The sequence below is a fragment of the Rhinatrema bivittatum genome, chromosome 2 (genome assembly GCF_901001135.1).
Source record: "Rhinatrema bivittatum chromosome 2, aRhiBiv1.1, whole genome shotgun sequence".
In the NCBI taxonomy this organism is placed as follows: Eukaryota; Metazoa; Chordata; class Amphibia; order Gymnophiona; family Rhinatrematidae; genus Rhinatrema; species Rhinatrema bivittatum.
The window spans coordinates 255967602-255986013 of record NC_042616.1 but is presented as its reverse complement, the minus strand read 5'-3'; the positions used below and the strand labels follow the sequence as shown (position 1 = coordinate 255986013).

Genomic DNA, 18412 nt, shown 5'->3' with positions numbered 1-18412 from the left:
ACAGCTCCCTCCCTGCATTACTAGTGAGAGGCTGGCTTCACAGACAGGGGGGAGCTGCCTGACCCTCACTCCTGACTTCCCCCATGTCCCAGCTAGTGAATGGTGTGTGGGTGAGGGGGGGGGGGGAGGATGGTGAAGTCTGAGACAGCTCCCTCCCTGCATTACTAGTGAGAGGCTGGCTTCACAGACAGGGGGGAGCTGCCTGACCCTCAATCCTGACGTCCCCCATGTCCCAGCTAGTGAATGGTGTGTGGGTGAGGGGGGGGGGAGGATGGTGAAGTCTGAGACAGCTCCCTCCCTGCATTACTAGTGAGAGGCTGGCTTCACAGACAGGGGGGAGCTGCCTGACCCTCACTCCTGACTTCCCCCATGTCCCAGCTAGTGAATGGTGTGTGGGTGAGGGGGGGGGGAGGATGGTGAAGTCTGAGACAGCTCCCTCCCTGCATTACTAGTGAGAGGCTGGCTTCACAGACAGGGGGGAGCTGCCTGACCCTCACTCCTGACTTCCCCCATGTCCCAGCTAGTGAATGGTGTGTGGGTGAGGGGGGGGGGGGGAGGATGGTGAAGTCTGAGACAGCCCCCTCCCTGCATTACTAGTGAGAGGCTGGCTTCACAGACAGGGGGGGGCTGCCTGACCCTCACTCCTGACTTCCCCCATGTCCCAGCTAGTGAATGGTGTGTGGGTGAGGGGGGGGGGGGAGGATGGTGAAGTCTGAGACAGCTCCCTCCCTGCATTACTAGTGAGAGGCTGGCTTCACAGACAGGGGGGAGCTGCCTGACCCTCACTCAAGCAGAGAAGCCCTTCTTACAAAGCTGAGCTAGTGAGTTAAGTAGGAGGAAAAGTAAACATACTTGTGCCAGTGTGGCTACTTAAAAAATACACTTACCAACAATCAATTACATATATTTGAACTGTGTACAGTTCCAGCCAGGACCACCTTTCTAAAATGCACAGTGATTGGCAAATTCAACATGCACGTGTCTGCTAACAAAAATAATAAACAAAGAAGTTCTAGTCACGTGAGTGCTGATCATCACATGTCAAGCTTCCAACTGTTTCCATTTCACATCCCCCCAACCATTACCTCAGTGGTAACCTTGGTAACATCAATAGATAAGAGCACAGCCAGCCAATAGGAATACATATTCATTCCTAAGTGACCTTTACTGACCTGGGAAGTGTGAACACTTTGTTTCATTTTCTGTTGGTGTTCATGAGTTTCCAGTTCCATTTCCCATCCCCCCAACCATCACCTCAGTGGTAACCTTGGTAACATCAATAGATAAGAGGGCTGCCAGCCAATAGGAACACATATTCATTCCTTACTGACCTTCAGTGACCTGGAAAGTGTCTATTTGTATCATTTTGAGTTAGTGCGCACTAACTCGAGTTAGTGCGCACTAATCGGAAAAAACGATTTTTAACGATTTTTCAACGAAATAATCGTGCCAAACACGATTTTCTTCTCCTGCCACACGATTTCTATCGTTAAGACGATATGGAAAACGATTCACATCTCTACTACCCAGTTCGAGCCCTGTAATAGAAATATTCTCCGTGATTTTCTGAAGAAGCGGGTCAATTGAGAGAAGATATAGTAAAGGAGAAAAGGGGCAGCCCTGATGCACCCTGTTACCTATCGGGAAGTTATCAGATTTTCCACCATTGGCTAAAATGTAAGAGGTTGGGCTATTGTAAAGTAGGGCTACATTAATTAGAAAATCACCTGAGAACCCAAATTGACCAAAGACTGAGAATAAATAAGGCCAGGAAACTCGTTTGAAAGCGTTTTCTGAATTGAAACTCAGTCATTGCCAGGAGGCCTGTTTTTGCACAATATTGCATGGCTGTGATAAGTTTGATAATGTGGGAACCAGCAGATCTACCCTTGTGGAATCCTACTAGGTGGGGAGAAATAATGGATGGGAGAATAAGATTCAGCCTATTTTCTAGTACCTTATCGAATATTTTAAGATCACAGTTGAGTAGAGATATTGGCATATATGTTGCTGGGAGAGCTGGGTCTTTTCCGGGTTTTGGAAAAACTGTAATATGGGCATCATTAAAATCTTTTGAGAATTTCCCTGTTTGAAGGGCATCTTGATACAAGGCTTGTGGGGGAACTGAAACATGCTATTTTAATAGTTTGTAGTAATCAAATGGGAAGCCATCTGGGCCAGGTGCTCTGCCTGCTTTGCTTTTAGAAATAACACTTAGTATTTCATGAGTTTGAATAGGACTGTTTAGAAAATCTGATTGTGGCTTGGAGATACATGGAAGGGACATGTTATGGAAAAAAAACCCTCCTCTTCCTCTTTGTTGCTGGGCTGGTCATCACTGTAAAGCTTAGTGTAGAAATCTTTAAAAAAAATTGCCAATATCGACTGGTAAAGTTGCCCAATTACCCTGAGTAGTTTTCAGTTTCTCTATGAAAGATTTCCCTTTGGCGATCCAGACTGCGTTTGCGAGCAGCTTGCCTGTTTTATTTCCGTATCTTAATAACCTGTGTTCTTGAGTTCTTAGGGCATATTGGGCTCTTTGATGCAGGTAAGTATTTAGAGAGGTGAGAATAGAAAGATATGCTGCTCTGGACTCTTCTGTTAAGGATTGGATCATTTTGAGTTTAGCGGCCTGCATTTGAGATTCTAAATTGAGAATAGTTTTATTTAACTTGGCAATAATTTCTCCTCTGAGCACAGCTTTACTGGTGTGCCAAAAGAGAGAGGGGTTGTGGGCATGCTCTTTATTATGGAAAGAATAGGTTTCCCATTTCTCAATTAAGAATTTCTGCAGGGTTTTGTCATCACAAAGAGAGGCAGGGAATCTCCATAATCTTAATGATTTAGTCACATTTGATAGAGAAAGATCAATCTAGATAAGAGAGTGGTCTGATATGGCCTTGGGACCTTTGTCAGTTCTGGTGACAAGGGGGAAAAAGCAACGAGATCCACGAATGTAATCAATCCTTGATAAAGAGGTTTGTGCACGAGAAGTGTGGGTAAGGTCTTTGGCTGTCGGGTGCATAGTTCGCCAATAATCAAGAACTTGAAGTTGTTCACACATTAAGGATATACCCTTTGAAGAGTTTGAAGGTTGTGAAGATTTTTGGGGAGGAAATCTGTCTAGGAGGGGATCAGCTATGCAGTGAAATTTGCCAGCTACAAAGAGCCAGCCTTACTAGTTAAGTAACAAAGTTTGACTCAATTTTTCAAAAAATGTGTGCTGGTAGTTAGAGATGTGAATCGTGTGCCCGATCGTCTTAACGATCAGGTTCGGTTGGAGGGAGAAAAAAATCTGGTCGCTGGAGATGTGAATCGGTTCCGATTCACATCGTTAATTTTTTTTTTTTTAGTGAGGCCCGACCCTTTAAAGATGGCCGCCGCCATCGTAAAGATGGCAGCGGCGCCATCCAGTGCTCCTACCATGTGACAGGGGCTGGCCAATGGCATGGATACCCTGTCACATATTAAGGGCAAAGGGCCATCGGCGCCATCTTTATGAGTGGCAGCCGATGGCCCGAGAACGGGAGATCGCTCCCGGGACCACCACTAGAGCACCAGGTAATTTAAAAATGTTTTGGGGGGATCGGGAGGGTGGGAGAAGTTAAGGGGTCATCTTTAAAGGGTCGGGTGGGTTTTTTTTTTAATCAGGCCATCGGCGCCATTTTTGAGTGGCAGTCAAAATGGTGCTGATGGCCCGAGAGCGGGAGATCGGTCCCCGCGCCCCCACTGGACCACCAGGTACTCGTAAAATGTTTTTGAGGGGTCCTGGGGGGGGGTGGGGGAAGGTAAGGGATTAGTTTTATAGGGTCGGGGTGGGTTTAGGGGTTGTTTTGGTGTGCCAGTTTTCCCGCCCTCCCCCCAAATAACTCCCGTTAGTGGACACTAACGGGAGTAACGATTTTTCACGATAAATCGTGAAAATTTCTGTTGTATCGCGCACTGTACTGATTTTTGACGATTTAAAAAATATCGGACAATTTTTTTAAATCGTCAAACGATTCACATCCCTACTGGTAGTTATTAGGTCCATAGAGATTTCGTCCTTTAATGGAACCCATTAGAATTATAAAATGTCCTGCGGGTCTTTAATCTCTCGGGTTATGGAGAAGGAAATGGATTTATGGATAATGATGGCTAATCCCACTTTTTTGCCATGGGCATTGGAAAAAAAACAGGAGCCTACCAAATCCCTTTGCAGATTTTTATTTTATTTATTTTATTTAAAAGTTTTTATATACCGTGAATTGGGCAGGGACCTGACCGTCTACGCAGTTTACAAAAAAACTGTTGTATCCGTCAGTCGCAGACAGCTGTGACTGCTTTGCCTCACCTCTCTTTTGCCTGTCTCCACCTCCATAGGGAAGTTGGTTGCCTCCGGTGCTGAGTAGAGATGTGAATCAGAACCGGAATCGGTTTGGATTCCGGTTCAGATTCACATGTGGGTTTTTTCCCATCGGGCCCAATCGCGTTTTGTTTATCGGCTGCTCAGCCGATAAACAAAAAACCCACCCGACTCTTTAAAAGTAACCCCCCCCCAAAAAACCTTTTTACAGGTACCTGGTGGTCCAGTGGGGGTCCCGGGAGCGATCTCCCACGATCTCCCACTCTGGGCCGTCCTCTGGCTACCGGGCCGTCCTTTGCCCTTACCTTGTGACAGGGCATCCGTGCCATTGGCCGGATCCTGTCACATGGTAGGAGCACTGGATGGCCGGCGCCATCTTGTGCTCCTACCATGTGACAGGGGCTGACCAATGGCACCGGTAGCCCCTGTGACATAGTAAGGGCAAGGCTATCGGCGCCAGTTTGGTTCCTGGCACCCGACGGCACGAGTGCAGGAGATCGCTCCCGGACCCCCGCTGGACCCCCAGGGACTTTTGGCCAGCTTGGGGGGGCCTCCTGACCCCCACAAGACTTGCCAAAAGTCCAGCGGGGGTCCGGGAGCGACCTCCTGCACGCGGGCCGTATTGCCAGTATTCAAAATGGCGCCGGCGCTAGCCTTTGCCTTCATATGTCACATAGTGAGGGCAAAGGTAGCGCCGGGTCTGACTCAGCTTACATCCTCCTGACACATCCCCAAAAAAACAATGGGCTTGAATCCTACTGCTTCCTCCTGACTTGTCCTCTTCAACAACAATGGGGTCAGACTCAGCTTATGTCCTCCTGACAAGTCCCAACAACAACACTGGGTCTTTAGTCCTCCTATTTCTTCCTGGCACGTCCCCCAACAACAACATTGGGACCTAACACTCCAATAGTATGTCAGCACATCCAGTAACAGCCCTTCGCTACCATACACCAACAGCACAGGGGTCTGGAAGCACATCTAGCAGCAGCCTTACGCTTTCATACACTTCACATGACCCCAAGGATTTGATACATCCTTTGTCTGCCTACCATGTTCAAAGCACCACTGCAGGATCATGACTCCACTGAGCTCTTCTATCTCCTTTTCTCCAAATGCAACCTGCGAGGCATGACTCCACTCAGTTCCTCTGCCTCCTTTTCCCCAAATGCAACCTCTGAGGCAAGAATCCACTGAGTTTCTCTGTCTCCTTTTCTCAGAATGCTACAACTGAGGCATGATTCCGCTGACCTTTCCTGCTTGTTCACTCCAAACAGTTGTTGAGGTGAAGCAGGCAAAGGAGGTTAGTGGAGTCATGCCTCAGTGGTGGTGTGTTTGATAAACACACCACCACTGAGGCATGAGTCCACTGATTTCCCCTGCCAGTTGTTGAGGCGAGGCAGACAGGGGAAGACAATAGTCATTCCTCAGGAGTGGTGTATGCAAAACATCACTGGAACATGACTGCACTGAGATCCTCTGCCTCTTCTCCAAAAACCACCACTGAAGAATAACTTATCCTTTATCAGCCTCTAACCCTAACCACTGAGGCCTGTCACTTACAGCTGCGGCATGCCTTATTCCAACTATTACCACTGAGGCCTGTCACCTATAGCTACAACATGCCATTTTCAAACCATAAACACTGTTCCAAGCTTTTCTTGCCACATTACAGTGCTCACTTGCTCCGCAGCACTGTGCATGTGCAAGCTTGGCATGCCATATTCCATCCATTACCACTAAGGCCTATCACTTATATCTATAGCATGCCATTTTCAAATCATTACCACTGTGGCCTGACATTTCTAGCTGCAGCATCCCATGCTTCACTATATTCATTCACTCCTGATGTATCCTGCTTAAGTCTGTTTTTCTCCAACTACAACTCCTGGGACCTGACACTTCCAGCTTCAGCATGTCATCCTCCAACCATATCAAAACAGTCTTAAAAAGGCTCATGATCCTTAATTATTTCTAATAAACTTTGCAGTCCCTAAGAATGCTACATTTTTCATCTGCAAAGTTATTTCTCAAATGTTACATGGACCTAAAACTGACAACACAGCTTTGGGGTGTTACAGTTACACTCCTTGCTGTGTTTCACTGCTCCTACCATATCAATTTTTAAAAATGATTAACCTATACCATTTCTGTTGCCGCTGTTCCAAGCTATTTTTGACACATTACAGTGCTCACTCACTCCGCTGCTCTGTGCATGTGCAAGAATTGGCAAACGCCTTTGGGGGTATTATATGGATATCCTTCTTTCTGCATTGCTCTGCTTCTACTGTTCAAGTTCTTCAGATATATGAGCACCACTGCTGCTCCTGCCAGTCCAAGCTAGTCTTGGTACCTGAGGGTGCTTCCTTTCTACTACTCCAGCTGTGTTCAAAGTTCTTGCCATATTCCCTTCCCCTACAGTATCTGCCCACTTTTTGTCATGCCCTAGCCATATATTGCTTTGCATATTTTCTGAAACACTCTTCAGGATTTTAATACCATTCTTCATTTATGGTAGTCACCTTCATCTGTTCTTTTGTACACTTATGGCAATGCTTAATGAATCATAACTGAGTTCATGGCCCACTCGGAATTCCACTGTACTGCTCGCTTCGGTACCTAACTACTACCTATCTATGATGTGTGTGGCTTATTCCGTGACACATATCCTAGTGGACTGGTGGATCAGACAAGTGCAGTCATACTTCAACAGGAAGAGGTATCCCTTCTAAGATTGTCTATGTGATCTAGAGATGTGAATCGGAACCAGAATCGGTTCCGATTCCGGTTCCGATTCACATCGTAAATTTCTTTTTGTGCGGCCCGATCGCGGTTTTGTTTATCGGCTGCATCCGAGCCGATAAACAAAAAAACCCACCCGACCCTTTAAAACTGTTCCCTTAGCTTTCCCCACCCTCCCGAACCCCTCCAAAACTTTTTACAAGTACCTGGTGGGTGAGTGGAAGTCCCAGGAGCGATCTCCCGCTCTTGGGGCCGTCAGCTGCCACTAATCAAAATGGCGCCGATGGCCCTTTGCCCTTATCATGTGACAGGGTATCTGTGCCATTGGCCAGGCCCTGTCACATGGTAGGAGTAATGGCCGGCCGGCGCCATCTTTAAAAATGGCGCGGGCCATCCAGTGCTCCTACCATGTGACAGGGGCCGGCCAATGGCACGGATACCCTGTCACATGGTAAGGGCAAAGGGCCATCGGCGCCATTTTGATTAGTGGCAGCCAATGGCCCTAGAGTGGGAGATGGCTCCCGGGACCCCCACTGGACCACCAGGTACTTGTAAAAAGTTTTGGGGGGGGGTTCGGAAGGGTGGGGGGAAGCTAAGGGAACAGTTTTAAAGGGTCGGGGTGGGTTTAGAGATTGTTTTGGTGTGCCGTTTTTCCCGCCCTCCCCCAAAATGATAAGAGAACCCCAGGAACAAAATCGTGGGGTTCTCTTATCGGGAGCCCCCGATTTCTGATGATTTTGAAAATATCGTCCGATATTTTCAGTCGTCCGAAGCCCTATTCACATCCCTAATGTGATCCAACGGAATGACTGACATCTCCCATGCCACTCTGTCTTAATGCTATCCCTCTCATCCTACACCTTTGTATCCTTATGTTGCTCAGCCTTGCTGCTTTCACAGATTCTCCACCTTGGGGGTCGTCACTTCTTTCTGCCACTGTACCTTCCTGGAACACTCCATCTCTTACACTTTGAGGTCTTCTTGCCAATCTGGGGTGCTGCTGTGCACCTCTCCTGTGCTTTTGAAATCTTGATACCACTTGAGCTACCAATGAAAAGGCATGAGTTGACTCACACATAATCATAAATAAACATGAAGATAAAGGTGAACCGGTAGATGTAGTTTATTTGGATTGTCAGAAGGCGTTTGACAAAGTTCCTCATGAGAGGCTTCTAGGAAAAGAAAAAAGTCATGGGATAGGTGGCGATGTCCTTTCATGGATTACAAGACAGGAAACAGAGAGTAGGATTAAATGGACAATTTTCTCAGTGGAAGAGAGTGGGCAGTGGAGTGCCTCTGGGATCTGTACTGGGACCCATGCTTTTTAATATATTTATAAATGATCTGGAAAGGAATACAAGTGAGGTAATCAAATTTGCAGATGATACAAAATTGTTCAGAATAGTTAAATTACAAGCAGAGTGTGATAAAATGCAGGAAGACCTTGTGAGACTGGAAAATTGGGCATTGAAATGGCAGATGAAATTTAATGTGGATAAGTGCAAGGTGATGCATATAGGGAAAAATAACCCATGCTATAGTTACAGAATGTTAGGTACCATATTAGGAGCTACCACCCAAAAGAGAGATCTAGGCGTCATAGTGGATAACACATTGAAATTATCGGTTCAGTGTGCTGCAGCAGTCAAAAAAGGGAATGGTGAATAAAATGGAAAATGTCATAATGCCTCTGTATCACTCCATGGTGAGACCACACCTTGAATAGTGTACAATTCTGGTCGCCACATCTCAAAGATATAATTGCGATGGAGAAGGTACAGAGAAGGGCAACAAAAATGATAAAGGGAATGGAACAGCTCCCCTATGAGGAAAGACTAAAGAGGTTAGGACTTTTCAGCTTGGAGAAGAGACAGCTAAGGGGGGATATGATAGAGGTGTTTAAAATCATAAGAGGTCTAGAACTGGTAAATGTGAATCAGTTATTTACTCTTTTGGATAATAGAAAGACTAGGGGGCACTCCATGAAGTTAGCACGTGGCACATTTAAAACCAATTATATTTTCTTTTGTCCATTACAACTATCGAAGTTTATAACAGATAAAATGTCTCTCATATTCCTATTGAAGATAAACCAGAATCTGCAACACTTAGTAACACTGAAATGATTCTCTAAGTTAAGAATTAAGTAATGCCCTTTCGCTATGACTCTTTTAATATATGTATTATTATTTTGCCTTCATTTACTTGTTTGATCCATAATTATTGTGGACTTGATTCAATGGCCATTGATAGTATAAGGACACATATTGGATAAATGTAGTTTAAATCGTAACAATTTACTCAATTGGACATTGTAAATTTCCTAGTTAATAAGTATCTCACACATGCATGTTTCCTCACTTTTCTCTCCCTCTGAATGTGCAAATGGAAGCAGCTTTTTCCTTGGACCTGTGCTGCCATCCAGGCTCCTCCTCTTGCTTCTGTTTCAAGGCAGACGCTGCTCTTACTTCTTTCTTCCACTGCGGGGGCCCAGCCAATGTTGCTCTGCCCTGTGAGTCCTGCTTCTTTCTTCTGGCTTCATCGGGCCCTCGTTGATGGTACTCCTGCATCTTCCTGCCACAGCCATTGCACCTCTTTTTTTCCCAGCTGAGTGGGCTCATGCAATATGACTTCCTCCTCTAGGTCTGAGTGTACAGGAAAACAGATGTGCAATCGCTGGTGCAGGCACCAGGCAAAGTCAATAGAAGGTTAATCTGCTACCTAAAGGCCTTACCTTTGCAGGGACAGTGGTAGCATTAGGTGGCCACCCCAAAATCTGTGGTACTCCAGCCAGCCACTAAGTCTGCCTAGTATTTCCATCAGTCCCGAGCAGGAATATGAAATGATCCATGCAAGCAGGAAAGGAAGAACAGACAAAGAGCTACACAGAAAGAAATAGAAGAGGCAGAGAGTCACAAAAAGCAGGTCTGGGACTCCACTGTGCTGATGCTGCCAGCTGGCTGGTTTTGAAGTGCTTCTATTGCTTCTGGACAGGCAGCAGCAGGACCACAACAACTCCAAGAACTGCTCCCTCTCTGCAGCACCCTCTCCACATGGGCTCTCTGTTGCTGCAGGGACAGATTGAGGGGGGGGGGGGGGGGGCGCTGCAGACACAGCAGCAGCTCTCTCAGCTTCTATAAAGCCAGATCCCTGCTGCTGGTGCAGAGAGAGAGAGAGCGAGAAGGTCCATCAATTTCTTTTGCTTTCTGGGCTGGACAAAAGTGTGGAGTAAGGTCCATGCTTACAGAAAAATTGTTGCTTTTTTTTTGTTTTTGTTTTTTTTTGCAAATATTAAGAACCTAAAGGTTAGTTACAGGCTCCTTTCATGGTGGGAGGAGGGATTGTTGTTTGCAAGATTTAAACCCCAATGTTTACAGCCACCAACCCTTGATCTGGGATTCTATCACATAGATCCTGAACCTCCCTTCCTTACTTTCAACAATTCCCCAGATCCTGGAACCTACTCCACAACTCTTCCTAATCCCTCCTTCCCTTCCTGAATCCAAGAATCTCCCTCTCTCTCCTTCCTCTTTGTCATCTCAGATTCCTAAGCTTCCCTGTATCCCATCCTCTTCATCCCTAGTTATTTTTCTTTCTCACATTCCTCCCCATTTCTCCGTACCCCATTCTGATCTTCCTTCTTTGCTCTCCCCATCTCTGTCTCCTCTCTGTACAGATTCTATAGATCACTTTTCTTCAACCAATAAAAATAAAATCAATTATACTAATAGTTATAGTGCAATACTACTTTATTTTTATAATGTAATATGAAAGATGGAACGTTTGCTAATTTGCTTTAAAATATTTACATTTTTTCCACAGGATCTACCCCAAGGAAACTAGAAGACTGTGCCTTAGGCCTTCTGCTCCCTGTTGTCCAACCTCAGAGGTAGGGGAGAGGGGGAAGTGGGGTGGAGTGACAGGAAGCAACAAAACCAACAATGTCTAGGGGCGCCAAATTCCTAAATTCGTCATGGTAGATATGTGCACAGGTGATATTCTCCTCAGTCCTCCCAGTCAAGCATAAAGGTTCAGAAAAGGAAGGTTTCATTTTGACGATGAATGAATGGCCACATGAATAATATGAAGTAAATCTATAAGCATTTTATAGATAAATGGTGGAAAAAGGGCAATATCTAGAAAGCTATGTATACTAATGCTCACAGTATAGGAAATAAAATACCAGACTTGGATATAGTGGCAGTCACAGAGATGTGGTACACAGAAAATCATGATGGGGCTATAGTTATTGTCCCACAAATTCACCAGTTTACCAATCTATTCAAACTAATCTGAGGACTGTTACCTCTGAAAATGATCTGAGGACCATTTTGCCTGTCATCCTGATCAGAAACAGAAGACCCTCTGAAACAGACCTTGATGAAACATGGTTCCGTGTTGGGGTGGACTGAATGGATTATCATTACCAACCAGAGCTAAGTATTGTTGTGATAGTTAAGGAACAATTTGAGGATTGCCTACTACTGATGCTTTGTGCAATCCAAATGGATGAGACTTTGGATTGTATAACATCAGAAATGGAAGAGTTTTTACTTGCATAGAATTTTCAAAAAATATACACAAAAAAAAAATATGAACCTTGATCCTGTTTTCAGCTTATAGAAATGTTTTATTAGGCTGTATGGTAGTGGTTCTACAAACTTAGGGGTAGATTTTCAAAGGGTTACACGTGTAAGATACGCACGTAACCCCCGAAAACCTAGCCCTACACGCGCAGAGTCTATTTTGCATAGGCTTGGCGGCACGCACAAGCCCCGGGATGAGCGTATGTCCCGGGGCTTTCAAAAATGGGTGGTCAGGGGGTGGCGCTGAGGGCATGGTGGAGGTTCGGGGGCGGTCCTGGGGTGGGACCAGGGGCATGGCAGCGGTTCGGGGGTGGTCTGGGGGCAGGGTCGAATCCTCTGGCACAGCAGCCTGTGCCTGGGGCTGTGCAAGTTGGCAGGCGTAGCTCAGCAAGATAAGGTAGGGGAAGGGATTTAGGTAGGGCTGGGAGGTGGGTTAGATGGGGAAGGAAGGGAAAGGTGGGGGAGGAGCAAAAAAAAGTTCCCTCTAAGGCCGCTCCAATTTCAGAGCAGCCTTGGAGGGAACGGGGAAAGCCATCGGGGCTCGGTGCGCGCAAGGGGGTAGATTTTAATAAAGTATGCCCACGCGTACTTTTGTTCGCGCACCAGGCACGAACAAGAGTACGCCGGATTTTAATAGATATGTGCGTAGCCGCGCATATCCTTTAAAATCCGGGGTCGGCGCGCGCAAGGCTGTGCAAAATCAGCAACCTGTGCGCGCCGAGCCACGCAGCCTGCCTCCGTTCCCTCCACCCACCTGCACCTTCCCCTCCCTTCCCCTACCTAACCCACCCCCCAGTCCTATTTAAACTTCCCTCTACCTTTGTTGGCAAATGTACGCTTGCAGGGCCGGCCACCGGCATGCGATTCCCCAACCTGGGAGCAGTTTTGGAGGCCTCGGCCACACCCCCGAAACGCCCCTGGGCTGGAACCATGCCTGCGATGCCGCCCCGGGATGTACGTGCGTCCCGGGGCTTGCGCACGCCGCCGAGCCTATTCAACATAGGCTCGGCATGCACAGGAGGAACTTGGAGCAGGTTTGTGGGGGTACACGCGTACCTTGCGCACGTATGCCTTTGAAAAGCTGCCCCAAGGTGCACAAGTGTGCACCCCCTTGCGCACGCCGACCTTGGATTTTATAACATGTGCGCGGCAGCTGGGTAGCGCGCACAAATGTACCCCGCACGCTTAAAATTTATAATCGGCCCCTTAATGTTCAGTAGTTCTAATTGAATAGATTGGTAAACCAAGGAATTTGTGGGACTGTGCTTATATTTTCCTGGTAAATTTTTGGCAGATTAATTTGGGGATATAGTTATAAAAAGCTCTAATCTATTAAGGAAGAACAGGAGGAGGAATGGTACTATATACAAAAATAATGTTAAAGCAACAGAACCGCAGGGCATTTGCGGTAAGAATGAGGCACTGTTGGCTTATATGAAAAGAGTAAATGGAACATCCATTCATACTAATTTGATATACAGACTTCATTCACAGTCAGGATATTTATTTATTTTTTATTTTAAAACATTTATATTCTTCTTCTACTGTTTGAAGTAGGTAACTATAAAAACATATGTTAAATTACATATACCACAAAACAAAAACTGGCATTAAGACAAATGGCGATGGATCAACATTCAGTATTTCAACAGACAATCCATAAGTGGCCTCTCATGATGTGAGACTGCACCCAACATGTTATTTGGGCCAAAGTATACAGTATATTGCACTAATGATAATGGAACAAGAAATACTGAAATAAGATGGACAATGAAAGCGACAAGAACAAACCATAATTACTTGCCCTTGATAACCCAATCATAAAATATGCTTCCAGTACTAATATGCTACCAGAACTAATATGTGATTTTAAAAAAGTGTGTTAAAAAGCTACAACACTTGATAATATTGTGTCGTTCTAATGGGAAGATTAGACTATTCTTAAAAGCAGTAGCCAATACCCACCTTTAACAAATGAAGCTGTATTACTATAAAAGTATAAAATAATGAAATTATTGAATATTATTAAATGATAAATTAAATATAAATATATAAAAATATACTCTGAGGTGTTGCTTATCCTAAAAGGCCCATATATGCAAGTGTCTGGTTCATGCAGGAGCAACATTTTTTTTTTACAAGCTGAAAATTACATGCGTATATGTGCATGCTCGAGCAAAAAAAAAAGAAGAAAAGAGGCATGACATGGGCGTTCCAGGCTGGAGCCAACAGTCAAACAAGCCACCGCAGCCCATGGTGGGCTAGTAGCCACATATGTTGAGCTGTAAGTCTTCATAAATCTCCGTTTAAGCCTAAATCGACTGCTTGAGGGATTCTGGGTCAACTGGAGGGAATGCAGTTTGAAGAACCTGAGGGGTCTGGATGACCTTGAGATGGACTGGACAAATTGGTCGACTAATGGCGAGCATGTTTTAAAATCTACTTTCCTGTGCATGTCAAAGTTGACAAACTCTTAAGGAAGAAAAATACTTTTGCTTGAGTAACCGTTTAAAATTAGGAGTACACATACTTGTGATAGGTGTATTTTAAATCATACACACGTAAATGCACACATGATTTAAAATTCCAGCATATGTTTGCTCGTGCATGTATGGGTGCTTGTGTGCTTGTTTTAAAGTTACTGTCCCTAAGTGATGGAAGTTTAAAAAATTAGCTAGCATCTCTGTAATAGCAAACCAGCACTCTGTTCCTAATGCTTGATTAAAAGGAAGGTTGTTTGAGTAACTGTGTTTGTGTGTAATGCCTCTGGGAGGGGATTCCAGAAGAATGGACCTGCAATTGAGAAGTCCCATTCATGAGTCTCTGTTAGATGGGCCATTCAAGATGATGGAACTTCTAAGAGGCCCCGGCTGGCCAATCACAGTGCTCATGGTGGGACATAGACACGCAGTGTTAAATGAATCCATGAAACAGCATTGTTTGGAGCTTGTTTTTGACTTGCCACACAACTGGGAGCCAATGGAGAGAACGAAGTACAGGTGTAATATGATGTGTGCCGACAGCAGTCAGAATTCTTGCAGCTAAATTCCGCGCAGTCTGTAGGACTCTCATGATGCTTGCTAGTAAAACAATAAAAATTGAATTACACTAATCCATTAAGGTGAGAGTGAGGGTTTGAAATGCTGTGTAGAAATCTATAAATGTTAAGAATAGTTTAACCTTTGGAGCATACACAGTTTGAAAAATGTGCTCTTAACTACTATCTTAGTGTGTTTGCTCTTGTTTCTTTCACTGGCCTTCTTATTTCTTGTTTCATTATCATTAGTGCAATATATACTTTGGCTCAAATAATATGTCAGGTGCAGACTCACATTATGCAGATAGTAGGTCATTTATGGATTGTTTAAATCAAATCAGAGTCTAGTAGAATATTTATTTTAATTTATTTATTTTTAATTTTTCTATACCAAGGTTCCTGTATGAAAATACAAATCACTCCGGTTTATATAAAACTGTAACTTAGTCAAAGGCTGTGCATAAAACTGAACATTAGCCAGAGGCTGTACATAGAACAGTAGAATATGTTAAATATGTTAAATAGTTAAATATAACAAGAGAGAATGAGTACTGTGCATATAACCAGTGAGGATGAATAAGGTGCATATAACAAGGGAAGGAAAAAGAGAACCTGTAACAAGTGCCTGAATACATAAGGCTGTGTAATGAATATGGAACATAATAGCCGGTGAAAGATCTAACCAGTTAGAGAATACTGAACGTTTGACCGATGAGAAGGTGAACTTAAGTCTGTCCTCACATCAAAGGCAGTTTTAAGTGTCAGGGTAAGCTTGGATGAAGAGCCAGGTTTTTAGCTTTTTTTTAAACTCCAGGTGGCTTGGTTCTAGTCGTAGATCTGGTGGGAGCGCATTCCAATGATGGGGACCTGCTGTAGATAATGCACGCTTCCTTAGTGATGTATTAGCAGGAGAGGCATACAGTGTGCCTTTGTATGCACTTCTAATGGGTCTTGATGAAGTATGTGGTCGGAGTTGTGTGCTTAACATTATGGGAGAGAGGTTGTGTGTTGCTTTGTGAATAATTGTGAGAACTTTGAAGAGGATCCTGTATTTGATGGGCAGCCAGTGTAGGTTGCGGAGGATAGGGGTGATGTGTTGTCTTTTGTTGAGTTTGTGAGAATTCTGGCGGCGGCGTTCTGAACCATCTGTAGAGGTTTGATGGAGCTGGTAGGGAGTCCAAGTAGAAGGGAGTTGCAATAGTTGATCTTGGTTAGGATGATGGATTGTAACACCAAACGGAAGTCATTGAAGTGAAGGAGTGGTTTTAGGTTTTTTAGGACTTGTAATTTGTAAAAGCAATTCTTTGTAGTGTTTATAAATTTTTTTAGGTTTAGTTGGTTGTCAAGCCAACTAAACCTAAAAAATTGGGGAATATCTAGATTCCCCACCCGTCTGAAAACTATTATATCACGTTAAAAATTTAGATTAGTTGGAAACTCTGAGGAAGGATATCTACTCAGAATAAGCAGCTCAGTTTTGTTTGCATTAAGCATTAGCTTATTGTGACATAGTCGGGATTGAACAGCAGATAGTTGGATATGTTTAAGTGTCACAGACCAAGCTGATGATTTGGTATGAAAAATTCGATGTCGTCACCATATAGTTTATAATTCACTCCTAAACTTGCAAACAGTCAAAAGGGGGTGGGGGTGGGGTGCATCATGATGTTGAAAAGTTCAGCTAGAAGAACCAAGCCCTATGATGCCAGATGTAATTGGTTGTCAGGATGATGTAGCAGGACCAATTCTGACATGCTGGATCTTTCTTGACAGGATGAAAACCAGTTTAAAACTGTGCTATCCATTCCAAAATCACTCTGATGGGATAGTAAAACTTGATGGTTTACCATATCAAATGTGGTGGATGTGTCCAAAAGGACCATAATGTAACATGGGAAGGAAGCTTACAACCACTCCTTGCCATGAGGAAGGAGAGAAAAGATACATTTCAAGAACTTGAATAATTGGTTTTTACAACTATTAATACGTTAAAAATCTGAAGAGGTCACACATTTATTAAGGAACTTAAATGTAACATCTTCACATGAAAAGTATAGCTGTAAAGATCATTTTCATTATTGTGCATCAATTCATTAAAAGTATTGTTGGAAACCAAAGCAGCTTCTAGAGTGCTTTTTTGCTGCATAGTGATATTAGTGCTGATCACTCCTGTATACAAAAACTTTATTCGGGAAATAACTAACTGCAAAGCACAGGGCCTAGAAGACTTGTCTTATACACATTCAGGGAATCCAGACTATTCAGATCCTAGAACATCATGGGAAGATATAGAGTAAAGCCTATGTGTGAGATATGTCCTTTGGGCCTTATATCTGGAACTATTATCCCAAAAGCCCTGAATTTGTAATTAGATACCCATTATACCTGTGCCCAGGGCAGCAAATATTTAGGGTCAGCAGGCTGGTTAAGATTTGCTGACTTCCAGTAAAGATGTGCAGAACAAAAAAATTTGTTTTGGTTTGTTCATTCGGTTTCTTGGGACTCATATTTGTTTCTTTAGATTCAATATCTCAGAAAGCATGGCTTCCAGCACATATCTCATAGCATGTTTATAATTATCCGATATGGAAATTAGATGAAAATGTACTGAATAGAGATAAATTGTGGAATATGATATACAAGGAAAGACCTATAGAAAGTGTACAGGATTTGAACAAGAGAAATATTAATGCAAAAAGTAAATTTCTTTTCTTTTTGAGGATGATCAATTAATATACATCTGTGGTTGTACTACCACAAAACAAAACTGGGATAGTCTGAAAAGATTGTATGAGAGGTATAATTTAAATAGCAAACTGTTTATGGTCTGCAAATTATACAATTTAAAGCTTAAAGAATCACAAGAAATGTTGGAAATCACAGAGAGACTGAGATGCATAGTAGTTTTGAAAGATTTATTTATTTATTTATTTAACATTTTTCTATACAGAACTTCATGACAAGCTTCATATCAGGCCGGTTTACATCAAACTTGGGGGTTAACTTAACAAAAAACCATATAACAAGAAGGCTGAAGCGCAGATACAAATAACAGGGGGAATGAACTTGGAGGCTAGAGTAGCCAGGAAATAAAGGACAGAAAAAACTGGAGAATAAACATGAATGTATATGCAATTACTGGGTTGGACATATGACCATATGACTGAAATATTACTGTGTATATTGCCTGATTCTTACAAAGCCCTCATTTATGCACTAGATGCTATCCCAGAATGCAAACTAACATTGGACTATGTGAAGGGGAAATTCATAAATTAATTTGTTCACAGAAATGAGAGAAAAAGGAACAAAGACAGGTAACATGAGGCAGCCCTGCATGGGGAAGGAGAGAAAGAGGCAAAAGATTTTCAAAATGTCCTTGCTGTAGGAAGATTAATTGATGTATAAAAACAGCCAGAAGACCAAATATTCCTCACATAACAGGAGGTAAGGATCAGCTTGGAAGACTAGAGATAGCTAGCTACACTGAAGAGGGTACAGCCTATCGACATTTGCAATCCAAGCTACGTTATCATTGTGGAAAGATGGCCATTTGAGGAGGAACTGCCTAGCCTTGAAACCTGATAGAAATTAGTTGTTAGCTGAGACAATAGAAGCATAAAAGAAAGCAAGCAGCCACAGAAACTCCAAATTGCTTTAGAATTTCAGTTTTAAAATCCTTGACAGAAGTAAAATGGGAGA

General features: G+C 43.6%; 1 long non-coding RNA gene across 1 annotated transcript in view; it reads left to right on the top strand.

The window, feature by feature from the left end:
• Window positions 1-16708, top strand: part of LOC115086098 — a 70970-nt gene extending 54262 nt beyond the window's left edge. The window contains exons 2-3 of the long non-coding RNA XR_003855075.1: window positions 10910-10976; window positions 16484-16708. This is a non-coding gene — a long non-coding RNA (uncharacterized LOC115086098). The remainder of the gene's footprint in view (window positions 1-10909; window positions 10977-16483) is intronic.
• The last annotated feature ends 1704 nt before the right edge of the window (window positions 16709-18412 follow it).